Source organism: Oculina patagonica, chromosome 7, assembly GCF_052425735.1.
Source record: "Oculina patagonica isolate OP01 chromosome 7, crgOcupat, whole genome shotgun sequence".
Taxonomy (NCBI): Eukaryota; Metazoa; Cnidaria; class Anthozoa; order Scleractinia; family Oculinidae; genus Oculina; species Oculina patagonica.
In genome coordinates this window covers 7,322,168-7,340,034 of record NC_135764.1, presented here as the reverse complement: position 1 = coordinate 7,340,034, position 17,867 = coordinate 7,322,168, and the positions used below count along the sequence as shown (strand labels likewise).

At 38.1% G+C, this 17,867-nt stretch overlaps 1 long non-coding RNA gene across 1 annotated transcript; it reads left to right on the top strand.

The window, feature by feature from the left end:
* The first annotated feature begins 13,065 nt into the window (after window positions 1-13,065).
* LOC144661435 (uncharacterized) lies at window positions 13,066-17,415 on the top strand. The gene is made up of 4 exons (XR_013572274.1): window positions 13,066-13,337; window positions 14,752-14,846; window positions 15,341-15,452; window positions 16,350-17,415. It is a non-coding gene; the product is annotated as an uncharacterized LOC144661435 (long non-coding RNA).
* Window positions 17,416-17,867: the final 452 nt, after the last annotated feature.

Genomic DNA, 17,867 nt, shown 5'->3' with positions numbered 1-17,867 from the left:
CTTAACTAAAAAACGAAACAGCTTTCATATTTGCAAATATCGCAAGAAATATTTTTTTAAGAATTACATTCAATTGGACCACGACCGGCCTATTTTTAGCAATGGCGACAACTGAAAATAGGAAAAAACGTCGAGTCACCGCTTCGAAAATTTATGCTCCAATTTTAGGAATTGTCTTAACTCTCCTGGAATAAATTGGACCTTTATCTGTATAAAGCACGCAATTTTGGTTCGTTAAAAAGAAACAAACAATACGGAATATTTTTGATTTGAAGTGTACTTGGCCATCTGACGCGAACGGCTCAAAAAAATTGCACATTTTCAACGGGTCATTGCGCAAAAGTCCAACTACTTCCGCATTACATTTGTTTCCATACAAACTAAAAAGAAGTCAAAGAGTATGGAAATGGAAAAATATGTTGTGGTTTAAGCGAGCTTTTAGTGCAACCAGGCGGCAACTTGGCTTATGTTGCGAACATGTTTTGTTTACATTGCAACAGCGGGCAGTTGCTCACGCGAAACCAATTTAGCATAAACAACACAATATTTCGTAAACATTGTAACCTTACAAAACTTTTATATCCGCTCACACAATAAAACATCATTTAAAACTCGAAAACCTTAGCAGCTAGCGAGTCAGCAAAAAAATACTGTCGCCTACCTGCAAGCCGGTGAGACAACAAAGTTCATTGTCAGGTCCGCCATGGCCATGTTATTGGATTCCACATTTCTTTCTGGTTTTCGTCAACCATAGTATCCGCAGAAAGATTCAAACGGTAAACATAACACACATAACATAACATTGAACATACCACATGATTGTGATAACTGAAACAAATGAAAGAAAGTTGCGGGCAACACATCCCAAGAAATCAATCGATCACAACAGATCGGCTTGAACAGTTGATTGAAAGTTGCGTCACGCAATCTAACCTGAATCCAACTGCCTTATGGGCGAACTGAATAATTATTGTCCAAGAATCGGACTGTCCAAAATATCGGCTCTAAATATTTTTAACAGATGTATATGTCCTCGTGTGCACCATTTTGGTATGTTTATTAGAAACGAAGCTTACGTATTAAGCTGAAAACGTATTTAGCTGAAAGAAAACTCAAACAGTCCTATTCGCGGACGGGTTTTTTCATTCCCCGGTTGGGCGGGTTCGTAAAGGGGGGGGGGGGGGGGAGGGGGTGTAATAGAGCTCAATTGACCTCATCATCTATTCCTTCTTACGGAGAAAGAAGTAGGGTGGAAATTATCAGAAGGATAGAAAAACCCTGCACATTTTCTGGCCACACTAAAAATATAGCCAACGAAAAAGTGAACAAGACATTTTTGCCTAGAAAAAATTTCCACTCAGCCATTAAAGGAAATCTATAAGCTTATACTACCGTAATGTGAGATACGTTTACAAACCTGATCTTGTCGGCCATGTGCACATTTAGCACATCTCTGCTTCTAATGGCTTTTTTATCACCACGGTGAGTGGGATATTAGAAAGGCCCGTGCTGTTTTGAATATTTCCTATGAAAAACTAGAATGGCGATGCTTAGGACTTATATAATTTCGCCTTTCTTTGATGAAGACAATCCAAATACACCTGCTCTTGCAAAAACTAGTTCGTGCTCTAACAGAAATGCCACGAAATTAAATGGTTTGCTATAAGATCATTGCAGTCTCCAAGACGAACGAGCTCGGTTATCCCCTTCGATTGCCGCAACTTCCTCTATACTTTGAAGTGTGAAACAAAAAGCGCAACTCCTCCATTTGTTTTGTAAGTTGATAATGCTTCGCGAGAACAACAACAAAGTATGAATGACAAGTGCGTGGCGGCGTGGTTTGTAAAGACTTATTTTTGTTCCACTTTTTATTTCTTTCTTACTTACCTTTATCGTTTACTAGAACAATTTATTATTTTGAAAAAGCGGGTTTTTTGTATTTGAAAAGCGAGCCTAAAATTTCAAATTTGGAAGCATCCAGATGTAGATGTACAGGAAGTGGTCGAAAACAAGAAATCAAACAAATACGTCGGTCAAAAATATTTACAGCCCATATTTTGGACAGTCCGATTCTTGGACAATAATTATTCAGTTCGCCCATAAGGCAGTTGGATTCAGGTTAGATTGCGTGACGCAACTTTCAATCAACTGTTCAAGCCGATCTGTTGTGATCGCTTGATTTCTTGGGATGTGTTGCCCGCAACTTTCTTTCATTTGTTTAAGTTATCACAATCATGTGGTATGTTCAATGTTATGTTATGTGTGTTATGTTTGCCGTTTGAAACTTTCTGCGGATACTATGGTTGACGAAAACCAGAAAGAAATGTGGAATCCAATAACATGGCCATGGCGGACCTGACAATGAATTTTGTTGTCTCACCGGCTTGCAGGTAGGCGACAGTATTTTTTTTGCTGACTCGCTAGCTGCTAAGGTTTTCGAGTTTTAAATGATGTTTTATTGTGTGCGCGGATATAAAAGTTTTGTAAGGTTACAATGTTTACGAAATATTGTGTTGTTTATGCTAAATTGGTTTCGCGTGAGCAACTGCCCGCTGTTGCAATGTAAACAAAACATGTTCGCAACATAAGCCAAGTTGCCGCCTGGTTGCACTAAAAGCGCGCTTAAACCACAACATATTTTTCCATTTACTCTTTGACTTCTTCTTAGTTGGTATGGAAACAAATGTAATGCGGAAGTAGTTGGACTTTTGCGCAGTGATCCGTTGAAAATGTGCAATTTTTTTGAGCCGTTCGCGTCAATGGCCAAGTAGACTTCAAATCAAAAATATTTCGTATTAATAGTTTCTTTTAAACGAATCAAAAATTGTGTGCTTTATACAGATAAAGGTCCAATTTATTCCAGGAGAGTTAAGTCAATTTCTAAAGTTAGAGCATAAATTTTTGAAGCGGTGACTCGATTTTCACTTGTCGCCATTGCTAAAAATAGGCCGGTTGTGGTCTAAATGAATAAAATATTGAAACATATATCTTACGATACTTGCAAATATGAAAGCTGTTTCGTTTTTTAGTTAAGACAGATTTGTGGGCAAAGTTTAAAGAAAATAGATTTTTCTTTTTTCAGAATATGGCTTACTTTGAATCAATGGAAAATATTTTTGTCATTCGCCGCTCCAAGTCGCTCGTGCGTGACGAACATCAGGGAGAGTTCAAGTGCTGTTATTTTTGGTATTTCTTCTATTGTAGGCAATCTTTAGGATAAATACTATTTTTCTAAAGTCTCAAACGTATAAAACTTCAAAGCTAATTTTACCGTGTTGTCTTTGCCCAAAAAATATACAAATTACTCTATTGCGTGTTTCGTGTCACGTGTTTCAGTTGTTCTTTTCAAAGCTGCGGAATTGTAATTTTGTCGACCTTTGATCGACCTTTGTTAAAAACTGCTACTAGATCCTACACTTTTGAAACCATAAACCTAAAATTCAACGACTGGACTCTCTTTGGCTAAAATATCAGAAGATTTGAAGCACTACCGGTCAGCTTTTTTCCTCACTGAAATTGGATTATTTTAGCCTTTTTCCTAAATGAGAAAAATGTGTCTACTTAATCGAGGCTCAGTTGGCTCAGAAATAATCAGAGATAAAAATACTAACTATATTTCAATAAAGGAAGAGTCAATCTATGCAACTAAGGTAAGGAAAGATTTACAGCGGTTGAAACGTCTGGGTAGCAAGAAGCTGAAGAGCGTGAAATTTCGGATTGTCGAGAAGTGAAATTTGAGCTTCCGGTACGATTACCGTTATTTGTGGTTTTCTGCCGTAAAATTGAATATTTCGAAAAACTAACTTCATATCTTTCAGTTACTTACCTAGGCCTACAAATTGACAAAGTATGAGTTTTTGGACTGTGGCCAAAATTTCTTTGATTTCTTTGATTTTTTCTGACCATGACACTTAAATATTCACAACAACAATTACTGAATAGATTTGAATATTCATATTTGTAAGTTGTGACAACACACAGACAAACACACGCATAGAGTTCAACGCCTGTGTTTTCCCGTTCATGCTGCACCGGTAAAAAGTCACTCGTTGCTTGTTTAGGCAATTTAAGACAACCTCCAGCTTACTCCACAGCGAAAGCCTTCAAAAATAACGACAACGACCACAAAACTATCCGAAATTTACATTTTTTCCACCGTTGAGTTGCGAACACCTCTTAAACAAACCAAAATTCATTTCCGGTTGCCAAACCTTTCTTCGTCCATGTGGGGAAAGGCTCAAGTTTGTCGCCTTTTTATACCTCACTAGGGGATTGAGAGTGCTCGTTGATCTTACGCGCTCAATTCGAAATTAAAAAAACAATACCCATTGTTTGTTCAGTTTAGTGATTGGCCAAAAAACAAAATCTCCTAGCAACAGTAAAAGTTTTTCCTACCCAGTGTCTTTATTATTCGCCGTAACACCAAATGCAAATTAGTTTAGCATCCAGGTCTTCTCGGTTGAATAAAAGCCTGGTTACCCATGTATTGTGATCGAACAACCAAAGTAGTAAACAGCGTAGTAAAAAAAAGACTTTAGTGGTAAGATATTGGCTTTTAATTTAGAAAAAAACTCCACTTATCCTATAGCTCATGCCTCAAATGGCGATTTTAACGGATTTTCCTTACACTGGACGAAAAAATGGATTTACTCAAGTTTGAAAGTTGAGCAAATATGATGCAAATTTGGGCATCTATCTTTGCACTAAATTTGCTCAAGTTGTAAAGTCCATGTAAACACAAATGTTTGTATCTGATGAATTTTTGTGCAAATGTGACGCAAAGATGACATTTGCTCCTTGTTTACCTCACTTTTGCTCTCAAGGCAAATTTTTAACTTTCATATTCATTTGTTAAACATTTGCCTTCTGTGTATAAATTACACGTTTAGTACTTAATGCAAATTCAAGTAAACACTGTGCAAAATAAATTGTTTGTACTAGGTTTACATCACATTTGCGCGAGATACAAATAAGTATCTTTACGGTCAATTTTCTCGGATTTGCCATACAAGCAAACGTGTACATTTGTTATAGATGTGCGCATGTGTCAAAGCAATTATTTTGCCTCAATTACACTCACATTTGCCAGGGAGCAAATTTGTGAATTAATCAAATTTTTGCTACCGAGGCAAATGTTTAAATTCAGTTCACTCAGGAGCCCATGGTTCACTTTAATTCTTCTTAATATTTGCTCTCTTTGCAAGAACAGTCTGTTTCAATGTTTCGTGTTTTCACATGCGAAAAGCGAAGTAGCGGGAGCGATGAGTGGCGGCAATATTCGCAGGCTATTCCCCAAGCTTACTATAAAATTTTCAATGATTTTTCACGTGTAGATCAGACTTCGACCATCAACAAGGATCCGCCTAGCTATAGGCTTGAAATCATAATCTCCCTACCATGAAAACATGACGACCTAAATCTCTTATGTTCTGGCACATATCCCACTTGCGGAGGAATACTACTACTACTACAGTGGAAGCTCTCCAAGCGAACCCTATAAGGGGTGGTCATGCATCTCTAGTTATGGCTGCAATGGTATAACCATACGGGTTTTTGAAATCTTAGTTTTTGAAAATCACTTCTGTAAGCAGGCAGTTATAGTTTTGAATACTTTTTTTGTCTCATGGGTGGCCATCGACAGGAGCTTCGATGGTTGTCTGTTTACTGCCATTTTCACTATTTAGACAGAAAATTGATCGTTGGGTGTCTCTCCCCACCACCCGGCTATCCCCACCGCCCTACTCTCCCTTGTTTTTTTGGGTCTTATCGGACTGACTTGTGGGCAAGTTATAAGCGTTGATAAGTGTGATGTCATGTGCGGTAAGTCCAAGTGTGTATGCCCATTAAATGGGCGTCGATAACTTGAAAGCGAGGCATTTATGCTAGCTCCAAAATTCCCCCTGGTATACGCAGGACACCCAGTATGTGTACAGGACACCACTTGAAATTAGGAATGCGTTCTCCTTCGTCGAACGCAAAAAGATCTGTTCCTGATAATGCCAGGTGCCTCTGCCTAAATTCAAACAGGACAACAAAAAACTGCTGGACAAAGGCCCAACAGTCAGCTCATTTTATATTTCACCTCTATAAAGTAACCACTGCTTGAAAGTTGAGTAAGGGATTTCAAAAAGTTTCCATTACAGTCATTTATGATACTCATGAAGAAAGTGGAAAGCTGAATACCAACAATAACATTCAAATTGTTCAATAATCATTTCAAGAAAAAATAATAAATTCTTCGTTTGTCACCTTTGGGCTAAAAAACATGGTTACATCAGTAAATCCTCAACTGTTTTTTTTTCTATGTGAAGGTTATGTCTATAACAAAAAGGGTTTCAAGAAAATAATAAAATAATTGCTTGCTTATTTATTGTCAATCATGATTGGTATTTACATTGTTATATACAGTTGAACCCCGGTAACTCGAACTCTGAAGGGAAATGAAAAACAGTTCGAGTTAGCAGGGTTTTCGAATTAACCGAGTAAAAATGACTGAAAAGTGCATCCAAGGGAAATAGAAGCTAGTTCAAGTTAGCGGGGTTGTTCGAGTTATCCGAGTTCGAGTTACCGGGGTTCTACTGTAGTTTTCACTGACTGACTAAAGACGACCACATCTTGACAGTGGGCTTACTAAAAATGACCACATTTTGAAAACCCAATAGTGGAAACTACAGTAGAAGCCCGGTAACTCGAACTCGGATAACTCAAACAACCCCGCTAACTCGAACTAGCTTCTATTTCCCTTGAACCCACTTTTCAGTCATTTTTACTCGGTTAATTCGAAAACCCCGCTAACTCGAACTGTTTTTCGTTTCCCTTCAGAGTTCGAGTTACTGGGGTTCAACTGTATGTAACAAAGATGACTGGTCTTTCCTTTAATGGAATTTATTGAAATTGTCTTAATTTATCAAAGCATCCACTAAGAGAATGAAATTTTATCTGCTGGGATTCGGTTGTATCATTAACCTGTGAAAAAAGGAGTCATTGTTTACTGATGTAACCAGGGGTGAAACAGGGGTTGTCTAACTGTTTTAAGAGTGATGCTTCTTTAGTGACTTTCAAAACTTTGACGACAGATATTTGTTGAATTGTTTAACAGCAACTAACATGCCTGGCTATAAAACATATTGTAGCATTGGCCAAAGACCCCACATCCCAGTAGCAGTGGTTGGTCATTAGAACTCCTGGGATCTTTGACATGACTGAGGTGTCTTCTGTTTAGATCCGTCAGCGATTTGTCAGCAGAAACCCCAGCATCTTTATTATGGCTGAGCTGGATACTTTGTGCCTGCTCATTTTCCTTCACCAAGTGTGACTCATCTTTTGCCAAGGCTGAATAAAAAAGCAATTAAACAATTAACATATCAAGTTTTTCAGGTCTTTTGTTTATTTTATAGGAAGCCTGCAGGACTTGACAAAATACACAAAACAACTAAAAATATTTATGTCAATTTTGAAAACATGGCCAAAATGCAAAGGACTGTCCATGGTAATGATAACCTTATTTGGCATGTTTTCTATATCTGGTAATGGATTGTGTCTAATGAACCACAGACTGAAAAGATGAATAAAATCCAAGGCTAAATAAAATAGCAATAAGACACTTGATATCAAGTTAAAGTTTTTTAGATCTCTTGTTTATTTAATGTCAAGCATGAACTGCTAGACAAATACAAAAACAACTGAAAAGATTTCTGTTCATTTTGAAAACCTAGCCAAAAATGCAAAGGACTGGTAATGATAACCTTATTTGGCATGTTATCTGGTAATGGATTTTGTCTAATGAACCATATATTAAAATCAACATATTTGAACAGTATTCAAAAATTAAAGAAAAAGAAATTGGATTCTTATCATTGCCTTGCCTCACTAAAAGACTATGGGCCTGATTACATGAGCCAGACTGGCCCGGTTAGCGGGGCTGGCTCGGTTTGCCAAGATCTCGGCACGTCTGTTCAACGCAACAAAAATCAACTTCGCGATTACATGACAACCGGGCCAGCCCAGTTAGTCGAGATCCCCGTATCGTGATCCTGGCTAGCCAGGCTGAAAATTTTCCATGTTATCGCGTTCACTGGGCCAGTCCGACTAAACGGACCAGACTATGGGATTGGGATTACAAGAGCCGGGCTAGCCTGGTCAGCTGGGCTGAATCGGTTTGCCGAGATCTCGGCACGCCTGTTAAGAGCAACAAAAATCAACTTTGTGATTACATAAAAACCGGGCCAGCCCGGTTAGCCGAGATCCCGGTATCGCAATGCCGGGATTCCGGCTAGCCGGGCTGAAAATTTTCCATGTAATCGCATTCACTGGGTTAGCCCGGCTAAACGGGCCAGCATTAAATTTCTCACTTAAAGACTATGGGATTGGGATTACATGAGCCGGGCTGGCCTGGTCAGCCGGGCTGAATCGGTTTGCCGAGATCTCGGCACGCCTGTTAAAAGCAACAAAAATCAACTTTGCAATTACATGACAACCGGGCCAGCACGGTTAGCCGAGATCCCGGTATTGCGATGCGGGGATTCCGGCTAGCCGGGCTGAAAATTTTCCATGTAATCTCATTCACTGGGCCAGCCTGACTAAAGGGCCAGCATAAAATTTCTCTTCCGAGCACAATATCCGACAAAAAAATCAATGCTCCTCCTTCTAAATAGGATGTAGAGGTAAAGTAACCCATCCACATAAGTGCAAAAAATTAACCACCAAATTGCCAGAAATACGTGATCAAGATCATTTGTGCTCTGATCATTCGTGCTAAAACCAGGCTGAAAGGCATCTCAGCAAACTGAGCCAGCCCGGCTCATGCAATCAGGCCCCATGACACTGATGACATTAAGAGAAATATGGTGAGTTAGTTTTGCTAACCTATATATATTTTACTTTCACAAAGCCAATTCAAGGAGCTTCTTTACGGGCTACAATCTTGTCCACAATTATCAACAAATTCCCCAGTCCAAGGGGAAGCTGTCTGCCTACAAAAGTCCTCAAATGCTCCCACCATATGGGGCTTCCCTAGCCTGAGATCTTAAGGACGTTCAAGTTCGTGCCAAAATTTTCCACTCCACATATATATAATTTTTTGAAAATTTCACTGCAGTCAGATAATGAGTTACTTGTGTCCGAAATGTGTCACATGGCATGTGACATGAATTACGTGCGCAGTAAGGATTTGCATAAACAATTAGCATGAACGTCCTTAAATTGTGCAGTTCAAGAAAATATCCATAGCCATTGGAAATTCTCAGGGGGAGGGGGGGGGGGGGGGGGAGATGCCTCAAAAGCCAAACTATTTAACAAAAAGTTTTCAGGTTCTAACAAATCCCCACCTTGTCATTGGGTGAGAGAGGGGGGTGGGGGTTAAATTGACTCCTGCATTAAGTCTTGTGGCCTGTTTACATGGAGCGAGGATGCCCGGGCTAAGAAGGGATGAACATAGATGCCTTAACATGCAGAATTCACAGCCCTTTTACCCAAGTTGAGACAGGGTAATTGAAATGTGCCCAGTCACATGCATGAGAAAACCATGTACAGCTGTAGCTCCAAATGATTGATGTAAAAAATGACTTTTTAATGAAGATTAAGGCCATCTTCAAACCTGTTTTTACTTTGATGTACAAGCTCTCAGAAATTTACAGCCTCCCTTTTTAGGGGAATCTTATCGTAATTCGACAGTCTTAAGTCACCAAATTGAAATTAAATTTGTTGTTTTGTGGATAAGAATAATTTTTCCAATGAAAAAAGCTGTTGCTCAAAGAAATTATTTCCACTTAGCAAATAAAACTAATTTGATCTAATTTGATCAAAATTTAAAAGCACTGTTTGGGTCCAATATTTATACATTTTATGCCATTAACTTCAAATTTAATTTAAGAAAGTGTGTGAAGACTTTTCTTGGAAAGCCAGGATAGCCCGTGCATAACCGTTTGCATGGCAAAACAATATCCCACCTAGAAGGGTGCCCCGGGCGAGTAGACCAAGTGCCTTGGCAAGGCAGGTTTCCCACTTATCATGTAAACACTTCAATGTATTTTAAGAAATGCATGAAGTGTAGCTCAGTTAAATAACCAGGTATCGATGTTAGCCTGGGCACCCACCCTTCATGTAAACAGGCCCATAAGCTTAAGCTGGTTTTGACTGTAGGCCGATTTTTTTTTTCAAAATACAGGGCTGTACCTAGAGGGGAGGCACTAGGAAGGGGAGGGGGGGGGGAACTAAATTTCTAACAGTGTATGATTTGGCTGGGCTATTTTTTAAGCTATATTGGAGTTTGTCCCCTCAGCGGAGTTAAGCGGAATTTGCTCACAAATCTTAGGTACGGCCCTGAAATAGCCAGTGGTCAGTCAATCATTAGCCAATTGTTGTCAACCTTTGCAACCGGTGGGCAAATCTGAAGAGATTGTACAAAAAGGCGTCATAAGAAACATTTCGATGATTTCTATAACACTTGCCTGTTCATGACGATGTTAAGTTAGCCATTTTGCGTACTTTCTCACAAGATAGAGCAATCATCCGATTTTTTCTGTCAAATCTTCCGTGGTCGTCGCTTGATCGCCATCAAGTGTTTTTCTTTTCTTCTTTTTTCGAAGTCCTAGCCTCTCTTTTCGTTTTCTTCTTTCGTCTTACATCCTCGCCCTTTCATCGGGTGTATTCTTTCTCCAAAAAGATTCACGTTTATTCTGATTTGTTTCGCTGGATGCCGAAATAATTATTTGAGTTAAAAATTCCTGCCTCCCAAGTCTTCCCACAGGGGGCCCAGACAAACTGTTTGTGTATGGACTGTGCACATTTACATTTTTATAGAGAATGTATGGAATTTACCGCATGGTTTGTAAAATTGCGTAAAATGGTGCAAAACATTAACAAATTTGTGCTGAAGAAAGTGTTAAGTTTCCTACCTTTTGTGTAGTGTCGTTCTTTTGGCTCGAAATGGCGAATTTGAGTCGATTGAAGGGTATTTTGCTTTCGCTGTTTACTATACATCTAATTATATGGAAAGGGTGGAAACTCCAACAGCTCCAAAGTAGAACACTTCCAGCGCCGAGCCGATTTTCGACCTGATAATCCCATCGCACAGCTTTCAAACTAAGCACCAGAAAAGAGGAAGGCTTGACGAATCTTCTCGTATCATTTGATCGAAAATTTATCCAAACGGTCCGGAACAAGCCCTCAAACGAAAACGGGCATCCAAAAATTTTAAGCCGTCCGAATGCGTAGCACCAATTTGTGGTGCCGAAGGGAAACGCTATTCCCCAACCTCTTTGTGATTGGATACAATTGAACAATGGTCGTTAGAGATTTTTTCTCGTGGATAGGGAGGCAAAGGCAAAACCAATACTCAATAGTATAGGGAGTGATATCAATTGTGCGACACAACCTTAGGACCCTCACGCAAATGGCAATTACGATGGCGATGCCGGAAGCGATGCAGTATCATTTAAATATGCGTCGCTGTAACTTGTATGCGTCGAAGTAAAAGGAGTGCGCCATTGACGTCTGTTTATTTACTTCCAAATACACTCTTTCCGAAAAACCGCTCCCACAAACAATGAAAACCTTTTTCCCTTGCTTTAGCAGTCAACTGTTGATAGCCTTCACCACAAAAGATTTCCCTGTTCCTCCCTCTCCAGTTACAAGAATATTGTGCCCAGCTTCGGCTACGTGTAGGATTTCAGATTGTTCAGAAGTTAAGGTTTCGAACCTAGAAAATGAGGACTATTTCGGTGATTGCAGCCATAAATGTTTAAAACATCAAAAACAGAAAGAAAAATAAAGGAACTCAAACACGAGTACCTTGCCATATTCGTATGTCGCGAAAAAATCCCACTTTTCCGCAAACTCGCGATCGCCTACATTTTCTGCGCTACGAAAGTCGTGATGGAACTTCGCGGGGTTTTCCCATACAGCTGGACCTTAACAAAAGAATAGCAAATCATAACAACGGTTTTGCACGAGAGTTTCACATGTGGGTGTATTGTTTTGCAATCTCTGTAAAACAACTAGGTGAGATGACTAAAGCCTGATATTTTTTAGGGCTGTAAAATATTTTTTTCGTTGAAAAATTAACGCTGACTTTTATTTGAAGCTAGCTAGCTTTAAAAATGAACTCATACCGACTAGATGTAGGTACTTACTCGTTTCTTAAGTCAGTATGAATATTTCATAATTACTTCGCCACACTGACAAGTTACAACGACGCATATTTAAATGTTAATGCGTCGCTTTCGGCATCGCCGTCATAATTGCCATATTTTGCGCGAGGGTCCTAAGGTTGTGTCGCACAATTGACGTCACTCCCTATACTATTGAGTATTGGTTTTGCCTTTGCCTCCCTATCCACGAAACAAAATCTTGAACGGCCATTGTTCAATTGTATCCAATCACAAAGAGGTTGGGGAATAGCGTTTCCCTTCGGCACCACAAATTGGTGCTACGCATTCGGACGGCTTAAAATTTTTGGATACCCGTTTTCGTTTGAGGGCTTGTTCCGGACCGTTTGGATAAATTTTCGATCAAATGATACGAGAAGATTCGTCAAGCCTTCCTCTTTTCTGGTGCTTAGTTTGAAAGCTGTGCGATGGGATTATCAGGTCGAAAATCGGCTCGGCGCTGGAAGTGTTCTACTTTGGAGCTGTTGGAGTTTCCACCCTTTCCATATAATTAGATATAGTAAACAGCGAAAGCAAAATACCCTTCAATCGACTCAAATTCGCCATTTCGAGCCAAAAGAACGACACTACATAAAAGGTAGGAAACTTAACATTTATTCAGCACAAATTTGTTAATGTTTTGCACCATTTTACGCAATTCTACAAACCATTCGGTAAATTCCATACATTCTCTATAAAAATGTAAATGTGCACAGGTCATACACAGTTTGCCTGGGATCCCTGTGGTCTTCCCGGCAAAAATCGTGTCAGTGGTACGGCTTCACGATAGTTGACTACTTCACTTATAGAACACGAGATGTACCAGTTCGTCACCAGGTTCTACCGTATTGCAACGTCATTATGCTGTTTAAGCCAATGAAAATGTCAATGGCTGTCACGTGGTGAGTATTAACCCATTCAAACTTCGATCGGAGCGCCAGTTTATCCAGCAGTTCGTTGCTTTTTGCTAGTTCATCCTTAAAATTATGGCTAGAAAAACATCAAACCAAACAGGCAATAGAAGAGTAAACGGGACTTTGAACTTGAGGGATGAAAACGGTAATCCGACAAGTACGCTTCGCGATCTCTAATTTCAGCGCGAACAGACCAACCGCCACAGCAGAGCATCCACGAACAAGAGCCCATCTTTCACTGACAGGCTGGTATAAGCTGTTATCGAGGCATAAAATTGTAAGTAAGGCAGCGAGAATCAATTTACCTACCAATTCTAATATTCCTCTGAAATAGAGCTTTTAACTTTGCTAATTGGTTGTAATTTATCCTGGTAAATATAAACTTGAGTTTAGACTGTAGGTCTGTAATCATTCAGACACGTGATTGCAAAAGTCAGGTATTATGAAGCAGAAACCTTGTTTGCTTTTCGCTTTATATAGCTTATCAGTATAGCAAATGTAGATAAAGATGTATCTTCGGTGTAATATTTCAATATAATTATATTTCATCTTTAGACCAAGATGACAAACAGTTAAGAATTAAATACTGAAGGATGGTGCATTAGAAAATACATAACAAATATAGTTTAAACAATCTACTGGGCATTTTTATCAATAATAACAACCTACCTGCTAATGCAATGAATGGAGAGTTTCTCACCCAAACCAGGCCTGCTAACACAAATATAATGAACAGCAATCATGACCATGCCCAATTTCCCTTATGGCACACTCATGCAGGGAATCATGGTACCTGTATTCATCGAAACACGTGCAAGACTTTATAGCAACGATGGATACATCTACTGTGATTCCCTGCAGGTGTGCGTCATAGAGGGAATCGGCCACTGGATCTATTACTTTGCAAAGAAGCCTACTTTTTCAAGTGTTTAGCACCATCTTTGAAAGACTGTCTGAAAGCTAGCAGGGATCTATGCCTACTCCCTTGACAGTTTTATCTTTGTTTTTTGGTTATTTTCATGTGCAAAATTAATGTACCATCCTTCAGAAATCAAAACTGAGCTACCTGTTTGTCACCTCAGTCAGAAGATGAAATAGAATTAACTCAAAATATTTTAAGGCCTGTACTTATTTTTTTTATTCAAATGCAGAGCCTTACAATAACGTCTTTTAATACTGTCTACTGTATAAAAAAAGTTGTCCATCTCAGACTCTTGATTTAGGCGAGTACGTTGAACTGTTTTCATCCCGTCTTTCGAAATAAATTTATATTTCGCTTAGAAAGTCTTGCGTGACCAGTTTTGAGTTTGATTTTGTCCAATGAAAAAGCATGTTTGAAAGTAATATAAAACTAGCCAATCAGAAGTGAATACGGTACACAGATCCTTGCAAACCTGGGGGATATCGGAGCAAGCTTTTTGGCTGCGTTTCGCAGATGGACTGTACCAGGGTTTAATTTGGCTGCAACATAGGTTATGGGAGGGGGGTCATATCAAGAATCCCTTAGAGGGGAGGGTATTTGCTGGAACCACAAATTGAATACTGACGCTTTTCAGAGGAGAGAAAATAAATAAATAATCCTGAAAGCTCATTTACCGGTATTCCTTTTGCAATACAAAGACTATTGCTTTTTTGTCTGGGCAGGTACACAAATCAATATACTTAAACAGTTAATATGTTTATTCTGCTAGATTCAAGGAATCTGAAAACAAGATTTTTAACCAGCAAATTTCAGCTGGTGTACAAAGAACCGACGAAGGAAATTCCAGTTGGCACCATGTAACAGGTAAACCCTCATTCTTTCTTCTTACTCACAAAATAATTTACATTATCAATTGTTTGGTTTGAAGTATTCAAAAATGTAGTTGCAGTACATAGTCTAATTGTTTGGTTTAAAAATTTTAATTTAACCAGTATAATTTTAATTGCCTTTGTTGAGTATGCATGATTGCTGAACACAGTGATAAATTTGAAATCTGAAACAACAGTTTGTGGTGTTTACTTGGTGACATCCTAAAAGTTTTGTGAACATTGAGTAAGCTCTTGAGAACTCCAACCACAGATGTCTTTGAGATAACCCTCACCTGCTATTTAATTTTTGACATAAATGTTGTGCAAAAAAATTGCAGATTGTACGTGTAAAACTGTACATGTACTCCGTAACCTTCTTCCTAAGTCTTTCTCCTTCCAATTTTTGTTTGGAATAGTTTATTACAAACACTCATACATGTACATCTTTTGTATAGTACTGAATATTTTTGGATTATTATTATTTTGTAGCTGCTATCATGGGTGACAATTTTCATACAAAGTAGAGGCAAAGTGTCATTAACTCAAGAAATGCAGTCAAAATCTCTCAAAGGAGCAAAGGGTCCGAAGCCGTCTTAATATGGTAAATGTTTTTTTTTTTTTTTTTTTTTTTACCATTCAACAGTTTTCTAGAATTTTGTATTATTAAATGCAAGTACATGTAGTGTATGTGAATACATAATTTAATTTTAATATTCAGAGTCTATTTAGCTATGGATGTAGGCAGAAGGTTCTTACATGAAAGCACAAGAAGAACAAGAAGATTACATACAATACTGTGTGCATGTACATGTATTTTGGTTACATTATTTAAAAAAAAAACACATTGTAGCTGTTCAAATTCTAGCTGCTACAACTGTAGCGTTGCATAATATAAATGTACATGTAATTCCGAAACTCCCATATGTAAACAAAAACAAAGTTGTGGCTGACTATGGTCCTTCATTCGATTTTGTGCCCGGGGCGCTTATTTACTTTTGGCACCTCACGGGAGGGCGCTTATTCAAAGACAGGGCACTTATTTAATTTTTCGAGAAACAGCCAAATGTTTAAAACAAAACTTTAATAAATATTAAGATAACTAACAATAACAGAAACTGTAACAGTAGCAAATTGTTGAAAGTTCAGCTACTTTTAAAAAAAAATTGTTCATTTTAGCAGTAAATATATACATGTACCTGTACGGTACGGTAAATGTTCTTGCGTTTATCGATTCTACGTTGATGACTTCTTAGGGGCAATTATCTACTATAGGGGCGCTCATTAGAATGGGGGCGCTTATTGACAAAGACACATTCGAAGGGGGCGCTTATTCGGAAGGGGGCGCTTATTGGAAGGAGGGCGCTAAATCGAATCATTATGGTAGTGGTGTTTACTTTGTTATAACTATTCTTTTAAGCACACATTTTATTGCCAATTTGTGACTCAATTTAAGTGATATCAATGATAAATAATTTTTTTCTTTATTTTTCATACACAGAAAAAGAGGCAGATTAAAAGCTTTAGAGCAGTCCACATCCTAACAGTAAAGGAAAAAGATCACTACCAAAAATTCATGGCTGTGGACTTCATGTTGTCTTAGAGACAGAAGAGGAGAGTGGAAACAGAGATGGCTGTGAAAGCCCAGGCCAAAAAAAGAAAGTCTTTAGCACCAGCACACTTCACTGGCGCAGTCCTGCTTTAATGCAGGTTACATGTATGCACACCATTTCCTGAAAGACAAAAGGCATCATATGTAATCTTGAGCTCCTTTGCACCTGATGGCATTCCTTTGCCCTAGCATAACTGGCACCTTCTGCCCTCCTTTTGTTTAATAATGGGGTGTATCACTACATTTCTAAAGCTTAAAGGAAAAAAAAAAAACTAAAATCTCATACTATTTTGTTTTAAACTTTTTGAGAACTTTAATTTGTTTGAAATGGAAATTTCAACTATTGAGTGGTGATTATTACAGTAATGTTTTCCTGAAAGCTGCATAAACTTGATTGAATGCTTTCTTTTTTTAATGTTTAGTTGTCTTTTTTATGCAAAACCTCATATTTGTGAACAAGCTACTGTAAGTTAGGCTCTTCATGCTGTCATTGATCTTTCAAATGTGTATTGAACTGTCTGTGACAATGGCTGATTCATGTTAACCAAATGTTCACATACATGCACTAAAACAGTTTACTGATCATGATTATAATACCGGTATTTCTTATGTAGATGTTTGGGGTAGTTTTATACTTATTGCTTTAAAATGTTTAGCTGTTTGCCTTCTGACAAGATTTAAAGATACTTACATGTACAAGTATAATATTTTATTCATTTAACAGTTACGAACAGTCAATCAAGAACATTAAGTATGGTAGGCATTCTCATGCTTACTGTTTAAAAAAGCTGCTTACCATGTGAGAATAGTCATTGATTTTAAGTTAGTGATGACCGGTAAAGAAATAGAAAGCATTTTATATGCCCTTTTTAAGACTGTTTTAAAGTGCTTAGCTGTTTTTTTTTTCTTTTACTTCTACTTCAAGATATTTATAATATTTCTTTTGATTCCATGGTGCCATGAGACAATGTTGAAATAAAATTAATAATTACATAGAGCTTGAAATGTGTGCATGCATTTTGTTTATTTTATTCCTCCTCTGTTTTCCATTTTCATTTTTCATTATACAAGTAATTGGGGAGAGGGGAAATTTGCTTGTTTGGCACAACGTTTTAAATGCTTGTTCAAACAAAGGCTTTCATGATCAGTGAATGTTCACTGGCACTTGTTTTTGTAAAGAGCATGTAAAGACTAGGCAAATTTACTATTTTGCCCTCCCTTCTTTTCTTGCAAATACTGGCCAAATATGGCATTTGACTATATAGCAAACATAACCAAACGAAAGCAAATATGGTATTTCCATCAGTGCAAATCCTTCCTTTCATGAGGCAAATTTATATATTTGCCTGCTATTTACTGCGAAAGTAAAATTGAATTTTGTTCGTATTTGTCACGCTATAGTAAATG